This window comes from Thunnus albacares, chromosome 7 (assembly GCF_914725855.1).
Source record: "Thunnus albacares chromosome 7, fThuAlb1.1, whole genome shotgun sequence".
Taxonomy (NCBI): Eukaryota; Metazoa; Chordata; class Actinopteri; order Scombriformes; family Scombridae; genus Thunnus; species Thunnus albacares.
This window is the reverse complement of record NC_058112.1, coordinates 74,081-97,088: the sequence shown is the minus strand read 5'-3', so window position 1 is coordinate 97,088 and position 23,008 is coordinate 74,081. Positions and strand designations below refer to the sequence as shown.

The 23,008-nt window shown below is 40.3% G+C and overlaps 1 protein-coding gene and 1 long non-coding RNA gene across 2 annotated transcripts in view; one reads left to right on the top strand and one right to left on the bottom strand.

Moving 5' to 3' along the window:
• Nucleotides 1-549: 549 nt before the first annotated feature.
• Nucleotides 550-22,763, bottom strand: LOC122986216. Its single transcript, XR_006404265.1, has 3 exons — nucleotides 22,660-22,763; nucleotides 11,698-11,700; nucleotides 550-581 (listed from the first exon to the last, which is right to left on the bottom strand). It is a non-coding gene; the product is annotated as an uncharacterized LOC122986216 (long non-coding RNA).
• The window catches only part of LOC122986215 (gastrula zinc finger protein XlCGF57.1-like), a 32,085-nt gene continuing 24,696 nt past the window's right edge, over nucleotides 15,620-23,008 (top strand). The window contains exon 1 of the mRNA XM_044357361.1: nucleotides 15,620-15,859. The gene's annotated coding sequence lies outside the window, so the exon portion shown is untranslated. The remainder of the gene's footprint in view (nucleotides 15,860-23,008) is intronic.

Sequence of the window (23,008 nt, the reverse complement as noted above, 5' to 3'; positions counted from 1 at the left end):
AGCGTGACTCACCCACGGATTCACTGGCTACAAAGCAGAACACCACAAAGCATCTCTTCCTTCATGGACTGGTAACAACTAGGCATAGCCTAGCAACACAGTGAAGCATAGTACGGCTAAGCAAGAATGTTTAACTCAAACAATGTATTGTACGTGTATTGATTTGGTTGAGGTTATACATTGAACTGTTGTTGTGATGTCCTTGTTGCCTATAGTCAGGTTACTGCATAGCCACACCACTAGGTTAATGTTAGCATGCTTAACACATGTTACAGCCAGTAACTAGGCCTTGCATGCAACTAACCTCATTTTAACCTGGCACCTCTAGCCTACACCAATTGACCTTGAATAGAGAACCACATAGTTAAAAGGTTAAAACCTAGTTTGGCAAACTTTGGTTCAACCAGCGCATGTGGTTCAAGACACCACATGGTCTGGCCTTTTATCTCTGTAGTTCCCTTTATCAGCCAAATTGTCGGCATGCCATGTGCTCAGTCACCAGGTAACTGCAGCCATCTTGCTATTGTCTTCCCTAAACACACACACACACACACACACACACACACACACACACACTCACACTTGTATATAGGTACACTTAGCTAGATTAGTATTGTGTGTTGCTTTTACCCTTTTGTTAAATAAATGCTTTTGGATATACCTGTCGTCTATTTTAATGTTGCACAAGAATGAGTTTTGACAACCCCTGCTCTGTAAAGAACTCCAAATCCTTCAACCTGAACTAGCTATTGATATGGTGATTTTGTTTATAGTTATTAAATTAATTATTAATCAAAGTCCCAAATTCATAGATTAGTACACTTTGAGACTGAATTGGCTATCTTTTATCCTGAGTCCAGGGTGGTGCCCCGTTATTATTAATTCTTATTTATAATTTTATTGATTTTAATAATTAACAATTATCTTTGATAATTATTAATTATTGCTGATAGCCAAACCTGTAGCCACGGCCCAACAACAGTTAATCAAAACAATACATGTAATTGGGAGTTTTATGTCAGGCTTGATTTTGTCAACAAAAAAGTGCACAATTGTATCCAGTTTTTGTCTTTTGATCTGAAATACTTTTTTGTCTTGTCAGATTTCTGCTCTTGGTGCTGTAGGAGGACAGAACACCAAAAGAATCACATGGAGTATACTGTCAAGGATTTTGTCAGACACAGTGGCCGTGGCCAAAAAATAAACTGGAAAGGAGTCAATGGGAAAAAGTGCTTAAAAGAAATGCTCACAAGAAGTCTGTTGATCAGTAAGTATTGTAGAATACAGTGTGGCCATTGCTAGTAAACGAGGACAAAACACAGTGTTTTGGGTTTTTTTTTACTTCACAACAGTGCTGATGTAAGAGATGCAACTCGAGGAAAATGAATGTTTCACTTAAGTGCTGTTGAGTAGGAATTTTTTACCTCGTATCCAGTGTAACTGTCATTCATCTGAATTAGGTATTTTATCAAAGCTATATGAGCTTATAAGTAAAATACCTTATGTAGTTAGTGGCACAGTGCTTTGGAAGTTGCTTTAACTGCTAACACTAGCCTTAACTAGCCTGAGGTAGACTGCCTCTGTCAGTAACTGCAGTACTGCTTTTACTAACACTCTGTCAGTATTGACCAAACAAAATTCAAAATAATTAAGTTTTTGACTTCTTATTTGATGTTGCTGAAAGTGTGCCCCCTACCCGGTACTAACACAAAAACACAATTCAATTTCCAGCTGTTACACTGCATGTCTCCTATTTGTCTGTTAATCGGATAATGATCATTTAAATTGGTAATAAAAATTACTGTATTTCCTCAGATAATGGCCAGGGGCATGGTCGACACAAACAAAGGTTTACCCCCAATATAGGCCAGGGATAACAACAAGGATGGATAAACTCCTGGTGCCTATCCTATAATGTGCATGCCAACTAAGCATGATGTACATTTATATTGCTTTAATTTAATACATTTAACAATACTAACTATGCTATTTATAACTCCTTCTTGTTGTGGATTACTCATCTGAAGTGTTATATAACCATATAAGTCACTGAATTTTCCACAACATATTCCTGCAAATAATTCACAATAAAAGCCTTGTTAAGAAATGAAAGGATGCTGTCCACAGAAATTCTAGAGGGCTTTTAATTTGAAACGGATACAGGAAGTCTTGAGTTTATATGTAACAGCATAATGTAGTAACAAAACTTTAATAGGGCAAACAGGAGTGGATCAGAAGGAAATGAGGCTTCAGACTAAAATATAAACAGAAGGAATTAGAAATAAAGGCCTGTCTCTAATATAAGGCTTGGTAGCCTCTGTAGTTGAGATGCTAGTTGAGGAAATTCTGTAATTATTTAATTGTTGACATCCCTAGCTGTTGCATAATTTATTTATAGGTCACTTAACTGACCTATAGGACATGCTTTTTTCCAACTCTCTAAAGAAGCTATCAAAACAGTGGCTTATTAGCTGGGCTAAGTGGAAAATGGAGAATTTCGGTCACTGTCAGCTTATCAACTGATGGACATTCTCTCTCAACAGGGGCTGTAAGGAAGAACCAAGCTGCCAGCAGTGCTTTGGACAGTGAGATCGATTCATACGCTATCCAATGGTTTAACCTTGTGTTTGACTGGGGAAGTGGCCGCAAAGATCGCACCAAGGCTAAAGAGGCATTAATCATGGTAAGTTTCATAAGCATTGTGCCAGTCTTTTGCAGCAGCACTTATGTTTTGTGTTTTTAATTTCACAGTTGGTTGTTTATAGGCATCACAGCATTCCACCAAGCAGCAGTGGCTTACTTAATAAAGGTACTGTATATTTTACATATATTTTGCATTCATGATTACTGTGGCAGTTGCACTACACGCGTATACAAAATACTCTCATCCATTCTGGAGCTGGCCCAGTGCCAGCCCAGAAGTGAAAAAACGGATCCACACCATTATTGGCCCTTTGTGCCAAAGAACACCATTTTACAGATCCGGCCCAGAACTTCTGGAGGCTCTGGGCCGGATCTGGGCCATATTACTTTTGCTATCTGGGAACCCATCCCCTGACTCGGCACTGCAGTTGCCTAGTGTTTTTCATGTTTATTATGCATGTTTCCAATCAATTCACTCTGCACTCCATGATTTTTGAAAGTTTATTGTCACATTTAAATTGAACCGAGGGCTGATCCAATTTAATCATGTGTTTTATCTTTTGTTCTTATTTAGGGTGTAATAGTATGATTATGCTTGCTATTACCTTTAGGTCTTTAGACCAGAAAACAGCATATTCTGCAATATTGAGTAACCATAAGTTACAGTATTACATGTTTCTTTGAATCAATGCTAGCCTCATATTATATGCTATCACCAGCTTAGGGCAACAATGTGATTCTTTTATTATGATATTGCTAAATGGTAAATGGACTGTACTTGTATAGCACCTTTCTAGTCCTCCGACCACTCAAAGCGCTTTTTACACTACGAATCACATTAACCCATTCACACACATTCATACACTGAATGGCACAGGGGCTACCCTGTAGGTCCTTAGGTACCTAAGGTCCCAACCTGCCCATCAGAGGAAACTAACCATTCACACACATTCATACACTGAAACTCAATTTTTATTTATATAGCGCCATATCACAACAAAAGTCATCTCAAGGCACTTTTCACATAGAGCAGGTCAAGACCGTACTCTTTAATTTACAGAGACCCAACAATTCCCCCATGAGCAAGCACTTGGCGACAGCGGTAAGAAAAAACTCCCCTTTCACAGGTAGAAATCTCAAGCAGAACCCGGCTCTTGGTGAGCGGCCATCTGCTTTGACCGGTTGGGTTGAGAGAGAGAAAGAGAGAGGGAAAGGGGGAGGGGGGACAGAAGAACTACAATCATAACAATAACAATAAGTATAAGCATCAATAGCCAGGGAAGGATGCCATCAGGACTGTGAAGGACCGCGAAGGCTCGGCCCAGAACCCAAGGTTTCCTGTGAAATGAGAAAGCACAAAAAACTCCGGGGAAGAAGCAAAGTTATTGACATGCATTGATGTTACATGAATGCATACAGATAGAGGGGAGGAGGAGGAGAGAGGAGCTCAGTGCATCATGGGAAGTCCCCCAGCAGTCTAGGCCTATAGCAGCATGACTAAGGGCTGATCCAAGGCGAGCCTGGTCGGCCCTAACTATAAGCTTTATCAAAAAGGAACGTTTTAAGCCTACTCTTAACCATAGAGAGGGTGTCTGCACCCCGGACCGAATCTGGTAGATAGTTCCATAGAAGAGGAGCCTGATAGCTGAAGGCTCTGCCTCCCATTCTACTTTTAAAGACTGTAGGAACCACCAGTAAGCCTGCATTCTGGGAGCGCAGTGTTCTAGTGGGATAATATGGTATTATGAGCTCTTCAAGATATGATGGTGCCTGACCATTAAAGGATTTGTAAGTTAGGAGAAGGATTTTAAATTCTATTCTAGATTTTACAGGAAGCCAATGTAGCAAAGCTAAAATGGGAGAAATGTGATCTCTTTTTCTAGTTTTTGTCAATACACGTGCAGCTGCATTCTGGACCAGCTGGAGAGTCTTTAGAGACTTGTTAGGGCAGCCTGATAATTAGGAATTGCAATAATCCAGCCTGGAAGTAACAAATGCGTGAACTAGTTTTTCTGCATCTTTTAGGGACAGGATGTGCCTGATTTTTGCGATATTACGTAAATGAAAAAAGGCAGTCCTCGAGATTTGATTTATGTGGGAGTTAAAGGACATATCCTGATCAAAGATAACTCCCAGATTCCTTACGGTGGTGCTGGAGGCCAGGGTAATGCCATCCAGAGTAGCTATATCATTAGATAATGTGTTTCTAAGGTGTTTAGGGCCAAGCACAATAACTTCAGTTTTATCTGAATTTAGTAGTAGAAAATTGCAGGTCATCCAGGTCTTTATGTCCTTAAGGCATGCTTGGAGTTTGTTTAACTGATTGGTTTCATCTGGCTTCATTGATAAATATAGTTGGGTGTCATCTGCATAATAATGAAAACGGAGGATTCATCATTAACATGTACAAACTGAAATCTGTCTGATAAATAGGACTTAAACCAGCTTAATGCAGTTCCTTTAATGCCAATTAAATGTTCCAGTCTCTGCAATGCATTTGATGGTCGATTATGTCGAATGCGGCACTAAGATCTAACAGGACAAGTATAGAGACAAATCCTTTGTCCGAGGCAGTTAGGAGGTCATTTGTGACTTTCACCAGTGCTGTCTCTGTGCTATGATGCGCTCTAAATCCTGACTGAATCCTCAAATAAACTATTGTTATGTAGAAAGTCACATAACTGATTAGAGACTGCTTTCTCAAGGATCTTAGAGAGAAATGGAAGGTTAGATATAGGTCTATAATTGGCTAAAATTCCTGAATCAAGACTAGGCTTCTTAAGAAGAGGTTTAATTACAGCTACTTTAAAGGACTGTGGTACATAGCCTGTTACTAAAGACAGATTGATCATGTCTTGTAAAGAAGTGCTAACTAAGGGTAAGGCTTCCTTAAGCAACCTAGTTGGGATGGGGTCTAAGAGACAGGTTGATGGTTTAGCTGAACAAATCACTGAAGTTAGTTCAGAAAAGTCGACTGGAGAAAAACAGTCCAAATATATGTCAGGATTTACAGCTGTTTCTAAGGTGCCTGTGTTTGGGGAGAGAACGATGCCTGTTGAGGGCAGGAGGTGGATAATTTTGTCTCTAATAGTTAGAATTTTATCATTAAAGAAGCTCATAAAGTCATTACTACTGAGAGCTATAGGAAACCATGGATCAATAGAGTTATGACTCTTTGTCAGCCTGGCCAAAGTGCTGAAAAGGAACCTAGGACTGTTTTTATTCTCTTCTATTAATGCTGAGTAATAGGTGGCTCTGGCATTACAGAGGGCCTTCCTATATGTTTTAAGACTATCTTGCCAGACTAAGCGAGACTCTTCTACTTTGGTGGAACGCCAAATCCTTTCCAATTTTTGCGATGTTTGCTTTAATTTGCGGGTTTGGGAGTTATACCATGGAGCTAACCTCTTATGTTTTATCACCTTCTTTTTTAAGGGGGCGATGGTGTCGAGTGTTTTTCTTAATGAGCCTGCAGCACTATCAACAAGATTATCAATTTGGGAGGGACTAAAGTTAACATAAGAGTCCTCTGTAGTATTGAGACATGGCACTGAATTCAGTACTGATGGAATTGCTTACTTAAATTTATCTACAACACTATCAGATAGACATCTAGTGAGGACATTTTTGTCTAATGGTGTGTAATCCAGTAATAGGAATTCAAAAGTTATCAAAAATTGATCTGATAGAATAGGATTTTGTGGAAAAATTATTAAATATTCAATTTCAATCCCATAAATCAGAACAAGGTCTAGGGTGTGGTTAAGACAGTGAGTGGGATTATTTACACACTGAGAGAGGCCAATTGAGTCTAATAATGAGATAAATGCAGTGCTGAGACTATCATTATCAACGTCCACATGAATATTAAAATCACCTACTATAATTACTTTATCTGTACTAAGGACTAAATACGACAAAAACTCTGAGAATTCAGATAGGAATTCAGAGTACGGGCCAAGAGGACGGTACACTATAACAAATAATACTGGCTGTAAAGTCTTCCAGGTTGGCTGAGAGAGACAAAGAACAAGACTTTTGAATGAGTTATAATTGAATTTAGGTCTAGGGTTGATGAATAGGCTTGAGTTGAAAATGGCTGCAACTCCTCCTCCTTGGCCAGTGTCTCGAGGAATATGAGTATTAATATGACTGGGGGGAGTGGATTCATTTAGGCTGACATATTCTTCATGACACAGCCAGGTTTCAGTAAGACAAAATAAATCAATATGATGATCTGAAATGAAATCATTTACTAATACAGCTTTAGATGATAGAGATCTAATGTTCAAGAGTCCACATTTAATTATCTTATTTTGTTGTACTATTGCAGTAGTGGTTTTAATTTTTACTAGATTTTTATGAATGACTCTTCTTTTGTTTACTTTGGATTTAATTGATTTAAGTGGTCGGGGGACAGACACAGTCTCTATGTGGTTTTGGGTGGGTAACTGCTCTAATGGAAGCGCAGAGAAGCGTGTAGGACTGCAGCTCTGCTTCCTGGTCTCAACTCTGGGTTGTCATGGTTTTGGTCTACTAATAAACTCAGCCATATTTCTAGATATGAGAGCAGCTCCATCCAAAGTGGGATGTATGCCGTCTCTCCTAATCAGACCAGGTCTTCCCCAGAAAGTCTGCCAATTATCTATGAAGCCCACATCATTTGCTTGACACCACCTCGACAACCAGCGGTTGAATTGTGACATGCATACTGATCAGATTAGGCAGCAGTCCAGAGAAAATTACGGAGTCCGACATTGTTTTTGCAAATGTACACACTGACTCAACATTAATTTTGGTGACCTCCGATTGGTGTAATCGGGAGTCGTTGCCGCCGACATGGATGACAATTGTACCATATTTACGTTTATTCTTAGCCAGCAGTTTTAAATTTGACTCAATGTTCTGGCCCCAGGAATACATTTAACTATGGCTGCTGGTGTCGCTAACTTCACATTTCTGACTATGAAGCTGCCAATAATCAGAGTTTGTTTCTCAGCGGGTGTGTCACTGAGTGGCGAGAACCTGTTAGAAACATGAACTGGTTGGTGGTGAACCGTTGGCTTCTGCTTAGGGCTATGCTTCCTTCGGACAGTCACCCAGCCACTCTGGCTTCCTGGCTGCTCGGGAGCTACCGGGGGAGTGGGAGCTACGCTAGGTCGGCCCACACCGGATACTGGGGGCTGGCTAACTACATTAGCTGCTGATTGTTTTTCCATAGTGCGGAGCCGCGCTTCCAATTCACTAAGCCTTGCCTCCAGTACTGCAAATAAACTACACTTATTACACGTACCACTATCACTAAAGGAGACAGAGGAATAACTAAACATTTGACACACCGAGCAAGAGAGAGCAGGAGAACAAGAGGGAGAGAGAGAAGCCATCGCTAACTGCTTAGTTTAAGTTAGCTGCTAATGCTAGCTGCAGAGCTAAAGTAACTAACAACTTGTGCGATTAGCGAGAAAAGTCGCTAAGAGAAAAGCACTGAGAGTGCTTGTGTAAAACTAGCGAAAGTTTAAATATACAGCAGGTATTAATCCACAGTAATGTGATATATATAGGAAAATCAACTGAGTTGAGAGTAGCAACAACGCTATCAGTAGACACAGTCGGCAACCGGAAATGATACAATATGCTTACCGTAGCATGTCAGCACGTCAAAAGAGTGTATTTCTTTGAGTCTTTCTCTTATAAATTTTGAGTTTAATGCTAAGTTATGGGTGACCTTAAGATTTATTGGCCCATCTGAAGATTTCTCACAACACTAGACTGTACTCTTTAATTTAGAGAGACCCAACAATTTCCCCATGAGCAAGCACTTGGCAAGAGCGGCAAGGAAAAACTCCCATTTAATGGGAGGACACCTCAAGCAGAACCGGGCTCTAAGGGGGCAGCCATCTGCCTTGACCGGTTGGGTTGAGAGAGAAAGAGGGAGGGGAGAGGGGGGAAAGAGACACAGAGAAGCATAATAACAAAAATAATATCAATAACAACAATAATTAAAGCTGCAAGCAGCGTTGGTCGGGACCTCGCACTCTGGCCCTTCGGGATCAGACCATTTTGCTTTTTAAAAATGATATTTCTTACAAGTGTGGTGTGCTTTTATTTTGAAAGTTTGATTGACATGTGTACTGTCAGGTGTGTAGAGACAATAAGTAACTGCAGCTGGACACAGAAAAATACTCAATACATTTGAATGGAGAGTTTGAGTGAACCCACACCGTTTTGAACATTTACTGCTTCCACATAGTTTTAGATACAGACTTCATTTGAACTTTAAATGAGTCACAAGACTTTGACCTACAAATCTTGAATTTACATGTTTTTTCTATCTTTTACTGTTTTTGAGATATTAGAGTTTGACTTTTAAAGTCTTGTGTAGTGAGTGTGTATTGCAGAATGTTTCACAGCACTGAGGGAGTGACATCACCAGGAGCAGTTGGAGAGGAGGATTTTAGAGAACACTTCTTGTGAAATCTCCTTATAAATCCGATTACTTTGACCAAATCTAACATTAACATCATATTATAGTGGGAAATTTCTTGGCAAATCCATTGATACATGTTTGAAAGTGGTCAGACTTAAAGTTTAGACATCAGCAGCCTCTGTTTGACACAAAGTTCATGCCCATAGATTGCCTCCCCATTGGTTTACATTGTAAGGTGTGATGTGGCACTTTCAGGGCTTATCAAATCCAAACCATTTGAGTTATTACAAAGTTACAACTTTTTTTCAGCACAGTGTCATAAGTCATGTATTAAAGATTGAAGCTGATACCATTAACACCCTCGGAGGAGATAGCATTTGCTCGGGGTCCAAAATTGGTGCAAAGTCTTATTTTGAAAGTCTGATTGTGGACTTCCTGTTGGATTTAGGTCAATGTATGATTTGTAGGGCTTGATAAGACAAATAATTGAGTTTTGGTTTGATCTCTCTACGACATTCCTACAGGCCATGGCGGCCATATTAGATACATAGGTGGCGCTATAGAGCACATTTTGGCACTTTGGGGGATCATTTTTACATTTTATCAAATTTTTCACCAGACCTGATGTGTGTGCCAAATTTGGTGAGTTTTTGAGCATGTTTAGGGGTCAAATTTAGGGTTGAAGTGGCGGATTAATAAAGAAAGAATAATAATTAAAGCTGCAAGCAGCGTTGAACAGGCCTTCGCGTCCTTGCGCACGTCGGGCCGCGGTGCCCATTCACTTGAATTTCAATATAGTAAATTGAAAACCCTTGATGAGTTTGTGTGTAAAACAAATTAATTTCCTAATTTTCATCAAGTCTATTTTTAGGAATGTAAGGACTTTTAACTAGGGATGTACGGCATTGGATTTTTGCCGATATCCGATATGCTGATATTTCCAAGTCATTGTGGCCGATTGCCGATACCGATATATGCACACATTTTTACCAGCTGGCTGAGGAGGCTATTATGCATGCAAGCATAGATTATACTATGATCAAGAAAGACAATATATGAAGGAAGAACTTAGGAAGACTGGAGTTCAGTAGCTCAGCACTCAAGTTCTTCCCTCATATAGGCTATAGTCTTTCTTGATCATTAGTACAATATATGATTACATGTGCAATAGTCTCCTCAGCCAAGTGGGAAAAAATATGTGCATATATCAACATCGGCAATTGGCAAAAATGAAAGTCAAAAAGTAATCGTGTTAAATAATTGCGATCCAATATTGAACAAGATAATCATGATTATGATTTTTGCCATAATCGAGCACCCCTAAAAACAACATAAATTGTGATTTACATACACACACACACACACACACAGAGTTTAAATATGTATGTGATAAATTGTAAGTATGTGATGAATTGTTTTCTTTAAGAAACTGTTACTTGAACATTTTTCAGTGTGCTCCTAAAGTTATATGTGGGCTCCTACTTTTTTTCATTTAGGAGCACATGTACTCCTTGAAAAAAAGTAAGGATTGAACACTGCTGTCAGATGTGTAGAAACACTAAGTAACTGGAGTGTGAGGATTGAACACTGCTGTCAGATGTGAAGAAACACTAAGTAACTGGAGTGTGGCGCAGTCCAAGGGCTTCTGTCACAGGCATGTAGATGTTTAGAGACCTGGGCTGACAGGAATTACTTTACCCCCCCCAACCCAATTCTCTCTCTCCCTCTCAGCTGCAGAGAAGGATTTCAGAGTACTCTTCTTGTGAAATATCCTCATAAATCCCATTACTTTGGCCAAATCTTACATTAAAAATCACATTTTTTTGTAGGAATTTTCGTCGTGAATCCATTGATACAGGTTTGAAAGTGGTCGGACTTATAGTTTAGACGTCAGATGCCCCAGTTTGGCACAAAGTCCATGCCCAGAGATTGCCTGCCCATTGGTTTACATTGTAAGGTGTGATGTCTCACTCCAACTTTCAGGGCTCACTAGATCTAAACCATTCGAGTTATTACAAAGTTTTTAATAACTTTTGTTCAGCACAGTGTGATAAGTCATGTATTAAAGTTTGAAGCCGATACCATTAACGCCCTAGGAGGATATAGCGTTTATTCAAGGTCCAAAATTGGCACAAACTCGTACTTTGAAATTGAGATTGCAGACTTCCTGTTGGATTTAGGTCAGGGGTGTCAGCATATGATTTGTAGGGCTTGATGAGACGAATAATTGAGTTTTGCTTTGATTTCTCGATGACATTCCTACGGGCTGTGGCAGCCGTTTCTTTACATTTTATCAAATTTTTTACCAGACCTGATATGCGTGCCAAATTTGGTGAGTTGTTGAGCATGTTTAGGGGGTCAAATTTAGGGTTGAAATGGTGTATTAATAAAGAAAGAATAATAAGAAAGAAACAAACACACAAAATACAATAGGGTCTTCGCCCTTTGGGCTCAGGCCCCAATAAGAAGAAGAAGAAAGAAACAAACACACAAATACAATTGGAAATACAGGTGGACCTTTATTGAACGTGGAAAGGACAACTGTTTTGGGGTTTTTTGGCGTCTGACCAGAACCATTTTTGGCCAGGGACACAATGTCGCTGTCTGAACCATGTTTGCTGGGTTACTATCTAAGTGAAACACTTGCATAGTCAAGCGAATTATAGGCCTCCTCTTCCTCATGATAGCGTGGACTGTGCGAAACATATTTGTCATTCTGGTTGTTGCTTGTTCTGTCATTGTTGTCAGAGCCCTCACAGCAGGGGATGATAACACAGGTAACGTAATGTTGTGTGAGGCAATTTTGGTGACACCTTGATTTTTCATGATCCTTGATGTTTTCAAGTTTAATTATTGTTGTGCCGAGGACAAATGAATCGTTTCTTAGTTTGTCTCTTGCATGTTGGCAGCAAACAATGCAAGGCATTATGGTTTTAAGCTTCATATTTTAGCCAGGATCTTGGGGCTCCTGTGTTGTCCAGACGACACCTCTTGTATAAAATGCTGACCTTCATGACTTTTCTCTTCGTCTTCATGCTTTCTTTTTGGTGACTTAACACTGGGACTGTGTCGCCACATCTCTAATAACATGTAACGCTCACACAGCCTTCTTCTTCTTTCTTCTTCTTCTTTTTGGTTTGTTGGAGGTTGGCAAACAACAAATTGGTGCATTACTGCTACCAGTTGGTATGGAGTGTGGCTCACAGTGTCTATTATTCACAATATTCATAAAAAAAGCTCATATCTTCTCAATCAAATCAGTTTGTTTAAGAGTTGATTTCTTTTGTAGAATATCTATTAGATGAAAGTGTACTTTTATCTTTCTGAGGTTTTGAATCAGATGCCACCTTTCTGCCTCATATTTCTGACAGTGTTGTATAACATGCTCTACTGTTTCTTCTTGCCCACTTTATATTCACATCTGCCTGTATTGTGTTTACCTATTTTGAATAGTGTACTGTTTAGTCCAATGTTTCCTAATCTAAGTCTTGATATCTCTAAGTCTCATCTCTCCTGTTCCTTCCTGCACACCTCTTTTCTCTACTCTCTACTATATCCCTTGCTCTCTTCTTCCCATTGCTTTTGCCACCTTTCCTTCAGTCTCTGCTTAATAATTCTCTTGGCTAACACAGCCATCGTGCAGAGAGCACCAAATAGTAGTAAGCTGCTTTGATTTGATTCACTGAATCACTGACGTCACGATAGATACGGTGGATGAGGGTTACATTATTTCCTGCCGGTCTAAGCATATAAAAACCACAGTGATGTAAAGTCGGCCCATATGCTGTGAATCAAAAGTATTTACTTGCCAGCTGGCCAGTGACCCCAATTTATTTTTCTGCCAAACCCAAAATTTACACACATTTGGCACTTGATGGGTGTTAATCTTGAACCCTGATAAAAAGTAAATCCTGTGTTGTGGATCAGATCCATCTGTATATATTGGAACACATGCACGATACAGCGTTTGTAACCTATCTTTTCTGACTTAATGGCATGTCTCTAGCTACTATGTCGGTTTCTCTCTCCCAACATGGGAGTAGTTCTTTTGTTCTTGGATGTTGACACCCATAGTCTAACACTGATCTAACCAGTGTTACATTAATATTTTTTATTGCACATCTGCTTGCTCCACATTCTGACCCTGTTAAACATTAGGGTTAGGGTTAGCTTATTTTATGAATATGTTCATTCCATAATAACCTTGCACCAAACAATACCATAAAAATCAAAACGTTTTCACCTGCTCTAACCTTTGCCTATACATCTTTATCTGTGTATCGGCAGCTCTCTTTCTAGTGAACATCAATGTTTCCCCTTTTCCACAAGGTTCCGTCATTAGTAAACAATAACTACCCAATATTTCCCTGAACTTAGAAAAAACATAATTTATCATAATGGAAAAGAGTATTGGACCAGTGACACTGCCCTGAGGAGTACTGAGGATTTGCTTTTTTATCAACATCTGCCATATATCTTCTTGAGAAGGCTGTCCCAATCCTGACTTGAATAAATCTATCAAATAAAAAGTCTTTAATTCAATTAAATGTTTTCCTGCTATTGCTATCATATATAAATTTATCATGAATCCCTCCTTATCATATGCCTTTCCCACATCAAAGAAAACTGCCATTACAGATTGTTAATTAATCTGGACTTTCTGTGTGCTTCTACACAGTTTTTCAAGTCTGTTTTAAAATAACAGTCAGGTGCCCATATGAACACTAAATGGGCTTACAAAAAAAGGGAAATTGGCACTAAAACAACTGTAACATTGAAAGCTATCTACTTGATTTGACTCATTCAGGAAGCTGAAGCTTCATATTAGCTTCAGATAAATTTTTAAATACATATTTGCACAGAAGGAGGACTGTGGATTTTGTCTCCCATCTCTTGCATTGTAATTGCATTATGAAGGGATCTTCTAATGGTCGGTATGCACAGGAGGAATGATTACAGCAAGAGAAACCTATGTCAGTGTTCATCTGGGCTCCCCTGACTGTTGTTTTAAGACAGACTTAAAAAATTGTGAATCTGTCCTTTATGGCAAGAAACAGAAGTACAGATGTAGTGAATGAGTTTATGGTTATATGGATTGCAAATATACAGACTGTTCACATTTTTACTGAAGGCTCAAAGGATCTAAGGTTCTGCAGTTGCACTTCCAAGTCACATGAAATATGCAAATGCACTTAAAATGTCTTAAGCATGTATACAGTTGAGTTGTACCCTATGCCATTTTGATGAATTGAAAAAATCAAACCAAATAGAGTCCTAGTCTGTAGTGATTCAGTCTCTGCACTGTCTTGTCTTATGTCACTTGTGTCCAGTAATTGTCAAGACTACTATTCAGAGTAATTGCAATACATTCAAGAGTAATGAAACAAAGCACTGAGGTCATATTCATGTGGGTTCCTGCTCACATAGGCACTCTGTGTAATGTAAGAGTGGACAAATTAACCAAACAAGCAGTTACAAAAGGGAAACACAGACATCCATATTGAACTTTCAAAATCAGAGGGAAAGGTAATTGTGTGGCAACAGCACTGGGATCAGGAGATAAGGGGAAGACATTCAATTCAAAATAAAGTGGGTAGTGTGAGAAATAGGGGAGGAAACAAAAAAGAGGAGGTAGTATAACTAGATTAAGAATATGACACAGCAATCTATGCACTGCACTTAATATTATAGGGAAGCAGTCAACTGGTCGTAACTGGTCGTTGTGAACATTGTCAGGTACCAGAAACTGTGGAACATGTGCCCATTAACCGCAGGAAATGTAAATCAGAGAGAAAGGACATGATGGGGGAAAATAAAATTCAGGCTAACAGGAGCAGGATTAAAGAACATACTGAAGTGTGGTGTTAGTGGACAGGGTAGAAGATGTTTGATCAGCTATCTCAGGAGAATCTATCTCAGGAATGATGGAAAAGGTTTGACAACTGTAGGAGTTAGGCTAACTAACTCTAGAAGACGGCAATAGATTGAGATGAGGGGAGAGATTCCCGATCCATACTCCATTCCAGTTGGTGGCGGTAATGCACCATAACATTGTTTGCCAATCGCCATAAAAATCAAGAAGAAGAAGAGGCAGCAGCAGCAGCAGCAGCAGAAGAAGAAGAAGAAGAAGAAGAAGACGACACTGCATTTAATAAACAAATATCCCTCAGGATTATGTGACCTTTGTCAAATAGAGGAATCAGTGAAGCATGTCATTTTGCACTGCAATAGGTACTCTCGAGAGCGAGAATTATCAAAGAGCGAAATCAGGAAGAGTGGAGGGGAAGAATAGAGTTTGAGAAGTGTATTTACAATTGGGTTAGGGAGTCTGTTCCACTACTTGAAAGAAACTGGATTGATCAACAGAATTTAGCATTCAGGACATTTTTTTCCCTCTTTTTTCTGATGTGTTCATAGGGGTAGATAACTCTGGTTCACACCCCAACATAGTGGGTGGCGGTAATGCACTTTTACGCTGGTTACCACCCGCCATAGAACGGAAAGAAGAAGAAGAGGAGGAGGAGGAGGAGGAGTAGGAGGCGGCGGCGGCAGCAGAGGAAGAGGAGGATGAAGAGGCGGCTACACGCACACTGCCTCTGCCCGGTTATTCTGTGAAAATGTCCATTATCCAAACACTGAGAGCATTTGTTAACCAAAGACAAGCTGCGGCAGTAGAAGAGATCTTTGTGCTGCTGGAAACAACTATATGTAACTATGAAGAAGAGATTGGTCGCCAGCGCAGGCTGCTGGTGGATGTTGTCAAGCCTGAGACCAACGTAAGCAAAGCAGGTTTGTAGAAGGGCTTTCTTTCACTGCGACTTCACTGGTGTCATTCAAGCTACATGAAAACACTTTCACTTTCGCCCAAACAGTCTTAGCTTTAAAACAACTAACAGAACAGCACATTAGCAGTTATCCTCCCACAGCTGCGTCAAGTACAGCCAGTTAAAGGTCGTAGTTGAGCAATTCAGACCTAGTAATAAAAGCGTGAAGTGAGACGTTCAACTGATGAATGAAATGGAGAATATCTCACCTATGCAAATTAATGGTTCTTTTTTTTTTCTTAGAAAAAATGTCCCAAAATCTTCTCAAATGTGAATATATATTTATATCTTCTATTTTTCTATTATGGTAAACAGAACATCTTTAGTTTTGGACTGTTGGTCATAAGACATTTGAAGATGTCAGTATGGACACTGAGAACTTGTTATGGAAAATATTCTGAAATGATAGATCAGGAAAATAACTGGCATAGTAATTGATAATTAAATGAATTGTTAATTGCAGTCTTACACCAGTTTGTGCCTATCATGTATCAGCATACATTCTGGTGACAGAGGTAACCATTGGTTTCTCTAAAAGAAGAGCCAGAAGGTCGTTTGCATGTGTTGCTCTTCTGACAGTGTTTCCAGAATTCACAAAAGACTCTTCTAACCATCTGGATGAAAAATACTTTGCCTGCTGAATCATAAGAAATATGTTTAACCTATTTCCGAAGTTGTCCCTCTTTTTCTGTGCCAATACAAAGATGGCAGCCCACCGGCTACCTGGAAAGGAAACAGAGTCACAATTTGGGAAACAAGTCAAAAATCTTTTTTTATAATGCAGCAGACAGATTTTTTGTTCATCCAGATAGTTAGAAGTCTTTGGGGATTCTTGAAATACCTTCAGAACAGCAGTAAGTGTTTTTAAACGACCCTCTGGGTTTTTAAAACATTGCTAGTTAATTATCTTTTAAAGACCTCTGTGACCCAAATGTATGCCATTACATCAGAGGCACACATTGGGGCTACCTTAAACTCTATTCTAGCATTTCTCTACGGGGGCGGTACTGCCCCCCACAGTGCGTTCAGAGAACATCGGGGAGCGCTGGAAGCAATTTTTCAAAAAGGGGGCGTTGAAGTGTTCTTGGGGGTTCTGTGTGTGTCTGTTTTTAATGCCAGTTTAGTTTGAATGCACATTTTCACAATTTTATCATTAGACTTCACGGTTTTCCTGTTTTTTCGCAGCACTGTCAACACAAGCACAAGTCTATTTTCCTCAGTTTTACACGTGTAACTACAGTCAAATTTGTGTATTGGGCCGTGTAATACTGTACCTGAAAGCCTCCTGTGTAGACACGGAGCTCTCACTGGTGCTGCTATGCTATACTGTGTTTTGCTGTCATTTATGGTTGCGCTAGCTTCTCTGTCCCCTTCTCTGCTCTATTTGTCAGTGCTTGTGTTTAGCTTAGTTTGTAATGTTTATTAAAAATTTGGTACATTCTTGTAAACTTAGCTACTGCCTAGCTTTAGCTACTGGCTTAAACCAGCCCCTCCTCTCAACCAGCAGCAGAGGAGGACAGAGGACAGGAGGAATGTGTGATATTGACTGATGTCTCTGTTCTTCATTCTTTCTAAACTTCACTCAGTATTTTAATGCCAGGAATAATATTCATTTACTGACATTTTTGATTTCTTTCCAGTGAGATATTATTCGATTTATATAGTGACTTTGCTGATAGAAACATTACTGCTGCTGCTGTGGAAACAATATTTTGTCATATTTAGTATAGAAATGTAGTCTAATCCTGAATTTTTTTTTAAAAAAGATAATTTTTAAAAAAATGGTCACCAAAAACAAGCAATAAGAGTATTGATAAAGAACCGGTTGATAAGTGTAGGCCTATGATTTAAGATAAAGATAAAATTTCAACCATGCCCATCCCTACTGCTGTCTTGTGGCTACAGCCTGACTGTGGCAGGATGAGAAAATCGCAATTCAACTCCATTCACTGAGAGCCTGTTTTACGAATGTTTTGTGGTTATTATTTTTTATGGCACTGTTGGTACGGGTAGGAGTGTGTTTGGTTATTAGTAATAATTCATAATTATCAGAGATTATCAAAAGATTATTAATATCAATAATTTGGGAACCAACTGGTGATAGCACATGGGAAGGCACCAATATGTTGGATCTGTGAGGAGCACAGTTGGTTATTAGCAATAAATAAGCATTATCAGTGATAATTAATTTATTATAAAACTTAATAGAATTATTAATATGAATTAACAAAGATGGGGCACTATCCGGAAACCGGGACCAATAACCAAACAAGGTAGTCTCATAAAAGAGTTCACCACATTCATGGATGAACAAAGAAGGGTTGAATTCGAGTGCTGACCCCTTCAATCAGCCACTATTCTCAATATATAAAACACAATAATGACAAAAGGACTTCTCTTTAAAGATATAACAATGTTTAGGTTAACAGATGCTTAATTCAATAGACTACTATTCTAAAATCTAATTCTACCTAGGAAAACACAAACAGATATGTACAGGGTTGAACACATACAGGTGAATGCACGTGTGTGTGTGTGTGTGTGTGAGTGTGTGATGGCAACGTCATCTGGCATGATGACGTCAAGGGTTTGGGACACAGACGTGACTATGGGAGGAAGTCACGTCACACGAGAACCAAATGGCGGAAGTATGGCGGTGTCTTGGTTAGACAATAGCAAGATCGCTCCGCCAGGTGATCGGCATCTTGAAGTCACCCAGTTCTGTGAAAAACACGTGTCTGATGGCAGATAAGGATGAACATGTATGCGTGTGTGCGCACGCGCATGTGTGCGTGTGCTAGTCGCAAGAGAGGAAAGAAAGAGACGAGAAAGTGATTGTGAGGGGGAGAGAAGCGGTTCCTTTGTCCACAGAGGGCGTGTGTAAGGACGGCAGTCTGTAATGCACATTGTCTGGGTTCTGATCGGCAAAGCAACTTACTTTCTCCCTCACGGTGGTACAAACACAGCAGTTGTCCTGAGTGGGACAAACACGAAAACAGCCTAAACACAACTAAACAGGCAGCAAACGTAAAATACTCCTCAGAGTAAAGGAGGACAAATGAACTCATTCACACAAGAAAATGATAGCAATAAAGCTTAAAAAGCTAAAAGCTAACAAAACAACAACAGCACTGAAGTTGAAGGTAAAGAAACAAACTAACACTGCCTCTGCCCAGACGTAAGCCTCGTACTTGGTCGCTTCAGAAAGCGAGCAGGGTGTGTGTTATGTCCGTCTTTCAGTCCGGCTCGGTTTCTCAGCTCAGATGCTGACGGTGCTGTGCCGCTGTCGGAGGGCTTAACGGCGAGCTGGTCCTCAGCAGCGTGGCGGAGAAAACAGCAGTCAACTCAGTGTAAGAAGAGCGGGGCAGAGAAGTTCCACGTCTTCCTGAAGAAACTCTGTTTCTTCCTTCTGCAGTAAGTGAGAGCGCTGGTTGCAGCAGCGGTCTCTCTTGGATCCAGGGATGGTGTTCGGGTGAACATGGCGAAGTCTCGTCTTGTCCGGCGAGGGGAGAGTCTTCTGATCGGTGGGGGACAACATGTGCGTGGGGTACCCTCTGTAGTCAAGCTGACTCACAGTGGGGCAGAGGTTTCCCCCTAGCTCAGTCGGCATGGAAAGGCGTGTTCTTCAGGATACGTTCACTTTTTAAAGGGGCGGTGATGTCACGGCTGTGTCATCATGACGCTCCTCTGTGCAAGAGCGTCTCGGCCAATGAGGGACTGTTTGAGACTATTTCCTGTTTAGCACCTAGGTGTGAAATTTGCAAAGCATCAGTGGAAATGGAGTCCAAAATAGACTCCCTTTGTCTCAGGGAGTCCAGAGTCCTAGCGCCTTTATCAGTCTTTCATCAGCCTTTATCAGCATGCAGGCCTTTCTTTGTGTGACCTCATAGCATGAGGCCCAACAGCACACAGTGTGTTTTTTTTAAATAAATATTGTAATGATAATAGAAAATAAATAAAATTGTGTGAAAATGTATAGTTTTTAGCCAAATAACATCAAATTTTCTAGGGGGAGGACCCCCAAATCCCCCCACCCAAACCCCTGTGGGCCTTTGACCTGGTTATTTCATTTGACACTCTCTGCCAGACCACTGCAGGTATGATTATTTAATCAACTGAATAACAATAACATATCATATCAAAATGGTGCAGAAAAAAAAGTGCCACCAAGTATTCTATTGAATACCTTAGCTATGGCTTTTTTCAGTAGCCTTAGACTTTTTCCTTGGTAGGCTGCTCTTGTTTTCTGTTGGAACAATTAAGAAGAATGCTCCTTGTTTGGCACCGGCACCAAATTACTGCTTTCTGACTGGCTGCTGTTCATGATCAGTAACAAGACTTAAAGTTTGAATGTCAAATTTCTAACCGTTGCATTTGTTTAGCACTCATAAATATAATTTCTATTCACATTTTTTTTGCTCCCTGGGTAACTAATGATAATGATATTCCAACCGTCCAGTTAAACAAATCTGTTATTTGGCATCCAATGACATGCTTGTAATGACAGAAAAGAATAATAATCAACATTAATATTGAGGGAAGACATTTAGCCTACATTTCAATTGATGGGTGGCGGTAAGGAACATGGATAATGGATAGGGGGGCACTGGCACAAAAAAGGTTGAGAACCAGTTCTAGCCATATGTGCTGTGTATTAATTTCCTTAAATAAATGTTTTTTTCCCTATGAAATGAAAGGATAGGATAATACCACTGACGTCTCATTCGCAGATCTTCTTTTATGGACATGACAGTGCTTCAATGTTTCAATGTTTCAATTTCAATGAAAATAAGAATAATCATTTGGAACTATGATTCCTAAGACTGGTCTGTAATGGAGGTGGGGCATTTTATCAGTCATTTATATTACTAGCTAGCTGCTTTTAGTTAGCCTTCAATTTAAATAGCAGTGAAAAAAAGCACTTCGTGTAAATTTGTCACACATTGCTATCTTATTCCTCCGTGCTGTAGACCTCCGTTGTTGTCTAAAAACTATAAAAAACACATCATTGAAATACACTGCTGTTCTGGGTGACATGTTCCTTCATCATTATGAGACTGGGTGTGGTAATTGTTAGGAAATGGCTCTACAGAAGTAACAGCAATCACGTATTCAGTCTCCAGAGAGTAGTTCTCTGTAAGGCAGACACCATTGAGCATGCACCTGAATGCATTTTTCTTTTTTTTTTTACAGCTTTGCCAGCTTGTTGTGCTACATATCACAACCTCTTGACTTTGTACTAAAGTTCTTTGAGGAATTTATAATGTAATATTTTTTGGACAATAGAGGTCTACAGCACAGAGGAATGAGATATATCAAGCTTTGGATACACACACAATACTTGTTAGTTGATCAGTTCAATGTTGGTTTGGTTTTGCATATGAGACTTGTTGACAAGAGAAGGCCTACATGTAACCTGTGAAGCCTGACCACGAGGTGCTCTTTCCTTTGTCCCCCTGAGACAAAGGAACAGCACCAAAAACGCTGGGAGTTGGATGGGAGTCCATTGCAAACTCCATTTCCAGTGATGCTTTGCGATTTTCACACCTCCGCAGGGAACAGTCAACATACAGTCTCTCATTGGTGGAGACGCTCCTGCACAGTGGAGCATCCTGATGACACAGCCATGACATCACCGCCCCTTTTAAATCAGAGCACGCCCTGAAAAATACGCCTTCATTGTGAACTGAGCCAGGAGTCCCTCTGTGAGTCAGCTTCGCTAACGTAGGTACCCCACGCATGTGTTTTTCCCTCACCGAAGACTCCCCTTGCTGGACAAGACGAGACTTCGCCCGTGTTCACCCGAACACATTCCTGGATCCAAGAAAGACCGCTGCTGCAACCAGGGCCCTCAAATCCCCCCGCAGGAGTAAGAAACGGAGTTTTTTCAGGAAGACGTGGAACTTCTCTGCCCCGCTCCTCTTCACCTAGTTCACTCTGCTGTTTTCTCCGCCATGCTGCTGAGAATCAGCTAGCTGCCGTGAGATTCGCCGACCGTGCGAGAACAGCCACTGTCTGTATCCAAGCCGAGGACAGAGCCGGACAGAACTGGACAGAAAGACGTACTTCACACACACCCTGCTCGCTTTCTGAAGCGACCAAGAGGTCTAAGTCTGGGCAGAGGCAATGTTATGTTAGTTTCAGCTTAAGTACTTAAGTAAGCTTTATTGCTATTGTTGTCTTTGTGAATTGATGGACCACTGAGTCCATTTGTTCTGCTCCATTTTGTTCTTACTCTGAAGAGTATTTAAAGTTTGCTGCCTGTCTAGTTCACCACGCTAGACTGTTTTGTGTTTGTCCTGCTCAGGACTACTGCTCTGTTTGTGCAACCGTGAGTGAGAAAGTAAGTTGCTTTGTCGATTGGAAATCAGACAACGTGCGTTACAGACTGCCGTCCGTACGCACGGTCTCTGTGGACAAAGGAACCGCTTCTCTCCCCTTCATAGTCGCTTCCCTCCTCTTTCTTCCCTCTCTTGTGATTAACCCACACACATGCAGAAACATGCGCACACATGCACATATACAGACACATCCTCTGACACTTCTGACGGTCAGATAACGTTGGATAGAGCGCTGCTCTATCTGTCCTTATTCACCGTCAGACACGTGTGTTTTACACAGAACTGGGTGAGTGCAAGACGCCGACCACCAGCTGCCACCGTACTTCCGCCATTCAGTTCTCACGTGACGTGACTTCCTCCCATAGTCACATCCGCTTCCCAAACCCTCAATCCCGCCAGATCACGTTGCCATCTTGTCACACACACACACACACACACACACGCACTCACCTGCATGTGTTCAACCCTATACATAGCTGTTTGTGTTTGTTTTGGTAGAATTAGATTTTAGAATAGTTGTTTATTGATCAAAGCTTTCATTAACTTTGTTAATTTTGCTAAGCGTAATAAACACTGTTATATCTTTAACAAGAAGTCTTTTGTCATTATTGTGTTTAATATATTGTGAAAAGTGGCTGATTGAGGGAGTCAGAGCTCGAATGTATACCTTCTGTGTTCACCTGTGAATATTGATATCCCTCAGATATTAATATTCTAGGTGAACTCTTTTGGGACTACCTTGTTTGGTTATTGGTCCTGGTTTCTGGGTGGTG